Source organism: Bos grunniens, chromosome 5 (assembly GCF_055505025.1).
Source record: "Bos grunniens cultivar Pamir isolate PY7600 chromosome 5, Bosgru_T2T1.0, whole genome shotgun sequence".
NCBI classification, from domain to species: Eukaryota; Metazoa; Chordata; class Mammalia; order Artiodactyla; family Bovidae; genus Bos; species Bos grunniens.
The window spans coordinates 110,223,959-110,235,602 of record NC_141169.1 but is presented as its reverse complement, the minus strand read 5'-3'; the positions used below and the strand labels follow the sequence as shown (position 1 = coordinate 110,235,602).

The 11,644-nt window shown below is 49.7% G+C and overlaps 1 long non-coding RNA gene across 1 annotated transcript; it reads right to left on the bottom strand.

The window, feature by feature from the left end:
- Window positions 1-7,986: 7,986 nt before the first annotated feature.
- On the bottom strand, window positions 7,987-8,601 carry LOC147373013 (uncharacterized). Its single transcript, XR_015164474.1, has 2 exons — window positions 8,466-8,601; window positions 7,987-8,164 (listed from the first exon to the last, which is right to left on the bottom strand). It is a non-coding gene; the product is annotated as an uncharacterized LOC147373013 (long non-coding RNA).
- Between the last annotated feature and the right edge of the window lie 3,043 nt (window positions 8,602-11,644).

Here is an 11,644-nt window from a genome sequence, read left to right as displayed (position 1 = left end):
CACATCACTCAGCTCAAATGGCTGTTGACCAGCCTCCACTATTTATTTATTTATTTTGGCTGCATGTGGTATCTTAGTTCCCGGACAAGGGATCAAATCTGGACCCTCATGCCCCATGAACTGGAGGGCAGAGTCTTAACCACCGGACCAGAGGGGAAGTTCTCCCATCTCCCTACCGAAATCCCTAACCCTATTCGCCCTCAAAGCCCAGTGTATGCGACACCTCCTCCAGGAGGCCCTTCCTGACTTATTGACCCTCTTAAGCTCTTTCACACTTTCTACCACTTTTATTCCACTTCTCACTTAGTGCTTCGTGTTGTAATTGTTCTTCATTTCCCCGGCCTGGCCCTCCTGACAGATCACAGACTTTGTGGGCAGGGCCCTATTCGGTGTACATCTGTGCATCTGACAGTTCACGTAGTAGATTCTTCATACACGTGAACGAACAAGTAAAATCATAGTGTTTTGAACCCAGTTCTGTGTGTAATTTTCCCAAAAAATCTGATGGTAGCAACGGCTGCCATCCAGTCATAATGTAAACCAGAAAGTACACTTTAGAGGATAATTTAATTTCCTTGGCTCATTAAATCCCATAATTTGGGAAGTGGCTTCAGGGATGTGGTCATTTTCCTTTTCAGCCCCAAACCCAGACCATTAGCTCATGAAGAGTCAACATGTGGGAATGTTTATCAGCTTCTAAATGCCAGCACAGACGTGTTGCTGCTGCTAACAGCCGGTCAGTTAGCAGACACAGTCCTTCACGCGCCCAGACGCTTGCACGGGAAGAGAGAAACGCAAAACACATTTAAGGTGTCCTCACTGCCACTTGATTACAATACAAAGTCAGCACCCTCAAAAAAATTAAAAAATCAATAAGGCTAGCGAGTTCCCCAGCGGCCTCGTGAGTAGGATTCTTCTGGTGCTCTCACTGCCGGGGCCTGGGTTCCATCCCTGGGCGAGGAACTGAGATCCCACAAGTTGTTGCAGCCAAAATAAAAACAGAGAGGGCTAGTGTGTATGGTAATGGTAATGGTATGGTAATGGTAATGTCAGAGGAATTTAGAGAAAATAAGGATAAAAATAATACCATTTGAGTGCTTAGTATTTGTCAACTTACTATCGTTATTTCGTAGGGTTTCCCCCCATATCTTATGAGCTAAGTATTAATATTCTCATTTTACAAATAAAGAAACCAAGGTTACAGGTTAGGTGATTTTTCTCAAGGTCTAGAAACATAAATAAAAAGATTGTTGTCTACCAGTTGGGTTTAAACACACTCTGCTTCCATCCTGGCTCAGCTCCCTGGAGCACCCTCTGAAACTGAACCGCTGTTTTGCAGAAAGTTCCATAGTTCTTAAGCAATGTTGCTCCTGACTTCCTTGTTGCTCCTGACTTCCCTATGGCACTGAGGGCCTCCACCAAGTGCCTCAACAACCTGCCCTCCAGCCCGAGGGCCAAGCACTTCCTACTTTGAACTCTGGGCAGAAGGGAACATCTCAGACCCCACTTCCTTTTACCAATTCCACTGTGTCTCAGTTAAATGTTTTTGATGGTAAGTAGCTAAAAGACATAAGCAAGCAAAAAAAGAGAAAGCTTGTTATAAGGATGTGAAGAAATGTCACCAGACCCCAGGTGTCACATCTGGTCAAGCTTCCCAAGGGCTGAGGCCTGGGCCTGGGAGGTGCTGGCCCCCATTGTTCCCTAGGTGTTGGTTCGGGTCCCCTGCTGGCACAGGCAGCGGATGCTGCCCTGCGTTCCCAAGTTCAAAGTCATCAGCTGCTGTGGAAGAGATTCACTAGTGCCTAGGAACCCTGACTTCAGATTTACAGGCGAGAAAGCCGGCGGCTCCCCGTGTCAAGTGTCCAGGGAGTTCAGGGTCCTTTGCACACACGTGGCCCTTGCGGTCCTTCCCTATGTGGGGGGCATTTGGGGAGAGGGTCTTGAAAAAATCAAATCCAACCAAATGGACCTACTGCAGTCTACCTTGCCCACCCACCTCACCCTAGAGAAATCTCCACCTTCCTTCCAATCCCAGCTCAAGAGCCATGATTTTGGTATTTTTTTTGCCTTAAACCAGTTTTAGGACCTCCCACCTCGTAGGTCCTCGCAAAGGACAGTTGTTCCAGAAACGTAGGTTGAGTTGAGTGGAGCTGCAGTGGAGAAGCAGCCTTCAGGCCCTTACAGTGGGGACACGATTTCCTTCAGGGGAGGGGGCAGGAGGTCAGGGCTTGGGGGTGGCCCCCGTCCTGGGGTCATGAGGAGACCGAGGCCCAGGAGAAGCCTGGGCGGGGGGTGGGGCGCTGCAGGGAGCTGGGCTTCGGGCAAACGGAGGCAGAGCAAGAAGGGACAGAAGAGCTTCTACAGCAGGGGTCGCTGTGGGCGGGGGGGCACCCACATGCACACACGCACAGGCACACAGGCATGCACAGGCACGCGCACGCATATAGGCACACGCTCACAGGCCTGGGCACACGCAAGCCACACGCACACACATAGAGTCATGGGTACATGCAGAGCTGCGGCAAGAGGAGCGAGCACTCAGAGGCCCAAGGCCCAGGGTGGCCAGGTGACTGCGCGGGGCCTCAGGCATGGGCAGGAGAGGACAGGTCGGGGTCCAGCGAACAGACCAAAAGGAGGGTAGGCCCGGCGCATGCCAGCCCCTGCTGTGTGTCTCCTCCGTACCTGGTACCCCTCACAGCCCTCCTTGTAAGCAGGTGACTGAGCCCACACAGTTTGGGAAGGAGCCGGTCCCCACGGACCGGCCCAGTTTACCCTCCTACAGACAGGAGGGAGCCTTGCTGTTCTGAGGCTTCACCAGAGTTATTCCCTAGCGGGGCTCTGGGGCACCCCTCAGAACCCATCAGAGGAGCAACCACTTTACTCTCCAGCTTGCTTTTCTGATGTATGTTTTCAAACCAAGGACAAGAGACAGTTTATCTCAAACCTCGTCCTATGCTGGGCGAGTTTGGTGCTTTCTTTACTGTTCAAGGCAGCTCTTAAAGGGAGTGATGGGCCAGCCATCAGAAATTGTCTTTGATTAAAAATAAAATAACTTAGACTTCCTTGGTGGTCCAGCGGCTCAGACTCTGCACTCCAAGTGTAGGAGGCCCGCGTTTGATCCCTGGTCCAGCACTGAGATCCTTTAGGCCACGATGAAGACTTGATGCAGCCAAGTAAATGAGTAACTATCATAAATAAAACAACTTAAAATACAAACACAATACCCACCTGGTCAGATATTTCTCTGTCCTTTTATTTTTCTTTTCCTTATACATTAGCAGGTTTGCAGAGAAAACTTAAGAGGGACTCCTAACCCCTTATTAATACACAAGTCCCTGTCTTTTCCAGTTAAAAGTCTGAGCTTCCTAGTAACAGGCCCTACAGGTTAAAGTGTCCAAAATTATTAATTAGAAGCAGAGGCCAGTAAATTATTAGATGTCATTCTGTTTCTCTTCCAGACATTTGGCCTTTGAAGATGATATAGACTGTTATCTAAACAAGCAAAAAAAAAAAAAAAAGAGAAAGAAAGAAAGAAAAAAAAGGCAATTAACTTGGTTCCAAAGAGGTGATCAAATGCTAGGAACAGATCAGTGGGTTGGGGAGGAAACTTAGATCAGAGTAAAGAGAGGCTTAATCTCCCCCATCCTCCTCCCGTCTGTTCTCTGCAGGTGGTACATGGCACCTGCAGGGTGGTTAGGGGAGAGCAGGTGAGCCGTGACCTTGAAAGTTGGGGTTCAGGTCAGGCTCTGGCGAGGGCTCTGAGTGACCAAGACGTGCTGCTGTCTTAGCAAGAGCTTTCCTGTGAGCTGAACTAAGCAAACCTAAAAACAATTTAATCAGGGCCATTATTAAGTTGGCTTAAGTGAACTTAGAGTTTCACATCAGATGTCATGCCCAAAGGGGTGATTCTGGTTAATAATACGTGTTGTACACTTGAACTTTGCTGAGAGTGGATCTGGGGTGTCCTTACCATACACATGGAGGTGCTGGGGAGGTGGCAGGTGGATTCCACACATACGTACAAGTTTCTTGTCAATTATACCTCAGATGGTGACCGCAGCCATGAAATTAAAAGACGCTTACTCCTTGGAAGGAAAGTTATGACCAACCTAGATAGCATATTCAAAAGCAGAGACACTACTTTGCCAACAAAAGTCCGTCTAGTCAAGGGTATGGTTTTTCGAGTGGTCATGTATGGATGTGAGAGTTGGACTGTGAAGAAAGCTGAACGCCGAAGAATTGATGCTTTTGAACTGTGGTGTTAGAGAAGACTCTTGAGAGTCCCTTGGACTGCAAGGAGATCCAACCAGTCCATTCTGAAGGAGATCAGCCCTGGGATTTCTTTGGAAGGACTGATGCTAAAGCTGAAACTCCAGTACTTTGGCCACCTCATGCGAAGAGTTGACACATTGGAAAAGACTCTGATGCTGGGAGGGGTTGGGGGCAGGAGGAAAAGGGGACGACAGAGGATGAGATGGCTGGATGGCATCATTGACTCAATGGACGTGAGTCTGAGTGAACTCCGGAAGTTGGTGATGGACAGGGAGGCCTGGTGTGCTGCGATTCATGTGGTCGCAAAGAGTCGGACATGACTGAGTGACTGAACTGAACTGAACTGAACTGAAAGCTGGAGGACTTAATTATAGAATCGGAGTTTTAGATCTGAAACTGATTTCAAAGGGATCTAGTTCAGTCCCTTCGTTTTATAGAAACGGGAAAATAGGGGTGATGCAATTGCTGACAGCTGCCCAGCAGGTCAAGAAAAGGACACCAGGTGCCCCATCACAGATGCGTCCTCTGGGCTAAAATCTCTCTCTTTTCTTGCTCTCCGATGGCCTGAGCTTGTCAGCAAACTGGACCTTCCTTTTCTGACCTTCCCTTCTGGTCCCTAACACCCAGGAGTCTCCTCGTCCAGAGCTGGGAATGGAGGGCTTTCTCCTGCCAGGCAGACGGGAGGTTTTGAATTTGCCGGAGTGGAAGCAGACAGATGATCTGCTTCTGGTGATAACTAACGCCGTGGTGACCAGCGGGTGGTCGTGGCACCTGCAGCCAGGAGCACAGGGCAGGACATCTCAGACTCTAGTGGCACGGAGTGTGAGGCTGGGACCCTGTCTCAGTCCACTTGGGCTGCTTCAACAAGACACCAGAGCCTGCAAGTAGCTCTCACGGTCTGGCTGAGCATGAGCGTCCACGATGAGGGCAGAGTCCGAGTGCGGTGAGGGGCCCTTCCTGGTTCAGAGACGCCGTCTTCCTGTCGTGCCCTCACTAGTGGGAAGGAGGGAGGGCATTCATCCTGTACACAGCCTGGTCACTCCCACACCCTGATCACCTCTCCAAGGCTCTGCCGTCACTCTGGGGATCAGGATTTTAGCATGTGAAATTTGGAGGGACACACGTGTTCAGGCCATCACAGACCCAGTCCCTTAAAGTCATTGTGTTTCAATATGTGTGTTCAGTCGCTAACTCACGTTCGCCTCTGTTACCCCATGGACTGCTGCATGCCAGGCTTCCCTGTCCTTCACCATCTCCCAGAGTATGCTCAGAGTATACGTCCTTTGCGTTGCTGATCCCACCCAACCATCTCATCCCCTGCTACCCCTTCTCCTTCATTTCAATAATGCCCTGTATTTCAGTAGATACATGTTATTGTTATGTATTAATACTTGCACAAATCTTTGCCTGGGCACTGCAAGGACAAAAAGATGAGAACCTCCGCGGCCCCAGTTACATCGGACATAGCCTACTTTCACACTTGAGTCGAAGTTTCTCTTTTTTGTGGTTGTTTTTCTGTTCTTGACCAAAATATCAAGACCAGGGTTTCTATCCCTAGAGAAGGAAAGAGGCAACCCATTCTACTCCAGTGTTCCTGCCTGGAAAATTCCATGGACAGAGGAGCCTGGTGTGTTACAGTCCATGGGGTGCAAAGAGCCGGACACGACTGAACTAACTCAGCACAGAGTTTCTATAGACACACATTTCTACAGAGCAGTGAGCACCATCTGAGAGTCAGTGTAATGCTCCCCAACTCTCCCCAGCTCATTCCAGGTATCTTATGTATATGTGAGGAGTGGGTTGAATGAATGTTAATTTGTATATTCCTTCATACTCTTCATTAAATATAAAGGGGATTTACCTCTCCCCACCTCCCAACCAAGGAAACGCGCCAAAGCAAAAGAAACCCATGATCGCCCAGCGCTCACATCACACAACAGTTTGAAGCACCAAGAATACTCGAGTGTGGTATCTTTATCCTAAGAGTATGTTAGTCACCTCATCAGCCATTTGTATTTTCCAGGTTTCTTAGATTTTTTTTTTTTTTTTTGGCGTGTGGACCATTTTTTTAAAACGTCTTTATTGAATTTATAACAGTATTGCTTTTGTTTTATGTTTTGGTTTTTCCACCGAGAGAGGCACATGGAATCTTAGCTCCCCAACCAGGGATGGAATCCACGCCCTCTGCGTTGGATGGTGAAGTCTTAACCACTGGACTCCGAGGGAAGTCCCTGTTTTTGCTGGTTTTCCTGGGGGAATAAAACATTAAAAATTCAATCCTTCAGCAGAGGGAACGGAGAGACACGGGCAGCAGGCTGCAGTGAGAAGCGGCCTCTCCAGCGGGGCTGACTGCCGAGGTGGCCTCTTGATTCCAGGACCCCGCCGGCCACTTGGCCGCTGAGCCCGGAGGTGGCAGGTGGTGTGATCACTGAGGCGGGAACTGACTTTGGAGTTCGCTGAGGCACAGAACGCTCCCAGGGATCCTTGTTTCAAAAGACGAAACCAAACAAACCTAGTTGCTAACCTTAAACAGCCTATAGCAGCGTCATTTAAAAAGGTAAATTATACGTACATACATGTGTATGCTTACGGATGACACAAATCAAATGAATATATACTCCGTCTTTAATTTTTCCCTTTTTGCAAAGCTGAGATTAAAATGTTGCATCTGATGCTTTGTTTATTAACAACAGCAAAGGACTTCTGCTAACTGGAGGCAGGTGTGGGGGTGTGGGGGGTGGGGGAGGGTGAAGGAGGGGAGTGGGGAACCAAGCTCAGAGAATCAAATGAAACTGAAGTGGAAGTCGCTCAGTCGTGTCGGACTCTTTGCGAAACCACCGACTGTACAATCCATGGAATTCTCCAGGCCAGAATACTGGAGTGGGTAGCCTTCCCCTTCTCCAGGGGATCTTCCCAACCCAGGGATCGAACCCAGTCTCCCACATTGCAGGCGGATTCTTTACCAGCTGAGCCACAAGGGAAGCCCCAGAGAACCAAAGCAAGGATCAAGCCACCCACTCTGAAAGGATTCTCAGCAGTTAGCCGGCTCTCAGGCGCTGATTCCAACTTACCTCCAGCCTCTGGTTTCTGCTCAGTATTTACTAAAAGGGAGCTACCAATGGGCTTGGAGGGGGTTGTCAAGTGCCCTGTGTGGTCGGGGTACGGACCCCTGGGGTTAGTTCCCATCTAAATTAGATGAGACAGGGGCATTGGTGCAGATAGTTCCCCCAAAGGAAGGACACTGGGCAAATATTAACACAAGAAAAGCACAGGTGCACCACGGGAAGTGAGGCTGGGAGTAGCAGCTGGTGAGGCCAAGGGAGCCTGAAGACAGTGTCTCAGCCAAGTGGTTAGTAACTCAACCTCCAGGGCCTGGACTCACAGCCTCACCACGTGGTCACTCCCAGGGTCCTGAGAAGGAAGACAATATCCACCTTTGCTCTGGACCCCTGGGGAGGGGTTTGGCTTTGTGTTCGGATGTGTGGGTCTGCCTCTGGCAGCCTGTGGTAGGAATGGAGTGACGGTGGGAGGGAAGAGCAGCTCAGAAGAGACCACCCCCCAGCATCCCACGTCATCCAACCGCTGACAGGCACAGAGAAGGGGCATGCCATGATCGTGAACATGGGGGGTGAAACACGCCAGCCTCGGCCCCCAGCACACACAGGTACACACACACAGGGCACACACACATGTGAACACAAATACACGCGGTGGTGTGGGAAAGAAGCTGTGGTGCATGGAGGCCAGGTCCAGGGTTCAGGCGTGATTGGGAGAGCTTCAGGGCTCCTCCGAATGCCGGAGGAACAGTGGCGACGTCGTGGGCCTTCAGGCTGACTCTGTGCAGTGGGCCATTCATCTCGCCCCTCCAATGTCCACGAGAAACTTGGATGATCTGCGAAGGCAATTAAGTGAGTTTATTTGTCTGAGAAATTCCATGGTCTGTGAGCTGTCGAGGACTCGGGTCTTGCTGTGGAGCCAGGAGCCTGGGGTGCTGACTGGCGGGGCTCGTCACCAGCTCTGGCCTAGATCTGGACGTGCGGGTGACCAGCGGCCTCCTCCTGCCTGCCCCACCCTCCACCTGCATCCAGGTCTCCCTCCTGCTGGTGCACTCAGCGTGATGCTCCCCGCTCTGGCTCTGGGAATGAGGCTGTTTTCATAGGACTGAGGGGAAGGAGGTGGGTGTTCGCCCATACCTGACACACGCAGGGCTTCGCTGCCTTCGTTCTAGAGCCTTCACCAGCATCACACTGTTCTTCACCTAGGACTGTTGCTCTGCAGAGGCTGGAACGTCCTTCCTCTCTGCCCTGGACCCACAGCCCACACCACGTCCTATGCAATAAACGCCACTTGGATTAGGAATAAAATTTATTGCCCATTTTGTAAAGTAAGCATCACAGTTACCTACTAAGCCATTTTAGATCTTTAGGGGGAAAAAGAGTCAAATAAAAACAAATTACTAACTTACAAAACAATTGCCTTTTACAAAAAAAAAAAACAAACAAACCTGTCAATACTTTCCCTTTGTGGTTTTCTGTATCATGTGAATAAAGGTTACTCTAATTTATGTATCCCCATGAAAACAACAACCACAGCACCTAAACCTGATGTTGTGATTTTGTTTCCAAAATGAAAATGTCTTTTTTATTTTGCTGGGTAAAGTAACTAGGGTTGGATTTTATCAAAGTTAAGTAACAATTTTCCCAGAAAGGAAACATGTTTCTCGGTATTCCCAATCGGTTTTGACCTACTTTAGGCATTGTACACAGTGTACACGTGGGAGTTTTTATTTTATCTCTACCGAATGTTTTCAGCACAGAGTCAGGACACGTGAGCACAGGGTGCAGAGTCTGCTCTTAGCGATGCTGACTGCCGTGTCCTGTGCACAAGCCGTGGGCCGTGCAAGCCCCTTACTGCCTCAGTGGTCCCTCTGAGTAACCTGGGAGGAGAGCATCTCTGCAGGACGCTGTGTCCGCAGGAATTCTCATCACAAGTCTTGAAATCAGGTGGTCAGGACCTCAAGGACCACCTCCCATCACCCCAGGTATACACACTGGGCCAGGAGCGGAGGCCCTGGTGCAGAAGTGGACATCACGGATAATCCCAACAGATGACCTCCCTCTGGCCACGGTTGGCCTGGCCCCACAGCCACTGCGAGCCCCCCTGGCAGCTCCCTGGCTCTGTACCAGGGTTCTATTCCCTGAGAGACCAGCCAGATGTCTGGAGACAGCTTCCCTTCCTCAGACCCCTTCCAGCAAGGAAACGGTTCCTCTCTGTATCCTCGTTGCACACTTGTCCTGGATGTAGATCTGCTTTCCTTCGTTCTATCAGTCCCAAAACTGTGACACTAACAAATGCCCTGCACACTCCTAAGGTGTCCCATGAATACTGTTTTAAAGTGAAAGAAATAAGCAACGCACTGCTGTCCCGAGATCCCACGGTCTCCCCAGGAGCCCCTCAGTGGACAGGTTAAGCGGAGGGAGGGAAAAATGGTGTTTGTTTTGCTTTGAGGGAGTTTTCACAATACCCCACCCTCAGGACTGACAACCTGGGGGGAGAGCAGGGATGGGAAGATAGAGGATGCTGGCTAGAGAATGAATGTCGGAAAAGCCTCAAATGTGCTTTTATTTGTTTTACTTACTCAATAAAGATATGGTCAATGTTTTAAAAGTATGGAGGTGATAGTGTAGTCGCTAAGTCTTGTGACCCTGTGGACTGCAGCCCTCCAGGCTCCTCTGTCCATGGGATTTCCCAGACTGGAGGGGGTTGCCTTTTCCTTCCCCACCCAGGGATTGAATCCACGTCTCCTGAAATGCAGGCAGATTCTTTACCACTGAGCCACCAGGGAAGCCCTTTTAAATGCATGCTTTCCCCCAAAGATATTTTAAATCCAGTTCAATAATAATGGTCAAGTCTTTTGAAATCAATAAAAGCACCTGATTATTGTTTTAGTTCCAAAAATAATACATCTAGTTGTTGGTTCAGGAAAACAACAGAAATCATTTAAGTGTTTTCTAAAACTGTCATGAGCACTGGGTATTTTCTGACTGGTATCGGCAAATAAAATAGGAATGTGTTGAGGTTTCCTCCACCAACACCAGCTCCCATCCCATAGGCTTCCTCTGGTTTGCACTTTTGTAACAAGGCAGAAGGGAGGAATGTCAAGGTCTTTGGAGTCGCAAAAGCTGCTGCACTCGTTTCTGCTCTGTATTTTGCAAAGGCTCCATCTGTGAATAAAATGCTGAGATTTAGTTTCTGTGCAAACAGCCTTTTCCACAGAAATCCCCATTTTGAGGATGGATTCCAGTTCACAAAGCCAAGACAGTAACTTTCCGTGTGTTTTTGTTTTTGTATATTATATGTGAGTGTATTTAAATATCCTCTATCTGGGGAGCCAGAGAGGTTGCTGAAATTCTCGCTTGTCAGTGAGATAAACATCAGCTCTTGTCACCCAATCATGTAGATGGCATGACAGATCTTGTGAAGGGCAGACCTAGGCCTGAAACAACTGAGGGATATTTTAATTGGCCGTCCGCATTGTGTGGGCTCATTAGATAATCGCTGCCTCTCCACTCTGTCTCCAGACCTGGTAAAGGTCTGGAGGAGAGGCTGCTGGGTGAGAACACAGCAGGGCGGGAGGGAGGAGATGGTGGAGGGACTCCACGGGTGTGAGGGGACAGGGCTGCAAACCAAAGAACCGTGACAGAGGCCCTGGCGGGGCCCCGGACAGTCCCCCAGAAATTGAGGTTCAGAGGATGCAGAGCAGAGGGGTGGGACAGAGAAGCAGATAGTCCAGAGCAGCCTGGTGGGCTGGCTGGCGATGGGAAGAGGAGACGTCCCGGCTGCTTTGTCCAAAGGGTGCCCAAGAGAAGTGGGTGGGCAGAAACAGGAGCCCGGCCCGGCCCAGATGGAAACAGAGAAGTGGCACCTTCCCCCTTCAGGGTGGGGCTGGGGGGCAGGGGCCGAGGTCAACATGGCACGAGGCTGTCAGGCGGAGCCAGTGAGGCAGCACTAGCGGTGCTGGAGTCTTCCTGCTGCCCCGGGTTTTTTTTTTCCGTTTTTTTTTAATGCTATTTTTTTAAGATTTATGTATTTATTATTATTATTATTTTGGCCATGGTAGGTCTTGGTTGCTGCAAACAGGCTTTCTCTAGTTGCGGCAAGCAGGGGCTACTCTTCACTGTGGTGTGTGGGCTTCTCTTTAGGGTGGCTTCTCTTGTGGATCACAGTCTCCAGGCACACGGGCTTCAGTGGTTGGGGCACACGGTCCCTACAGTGCTGGCTCAGTAGTTACGGAGCACGAGCTTAGTTGCTCTGAGTCATGTGGGATCTTTTCAGACCAGGGATCGACCCAGTGTTCCTTGCATTGCAAGGT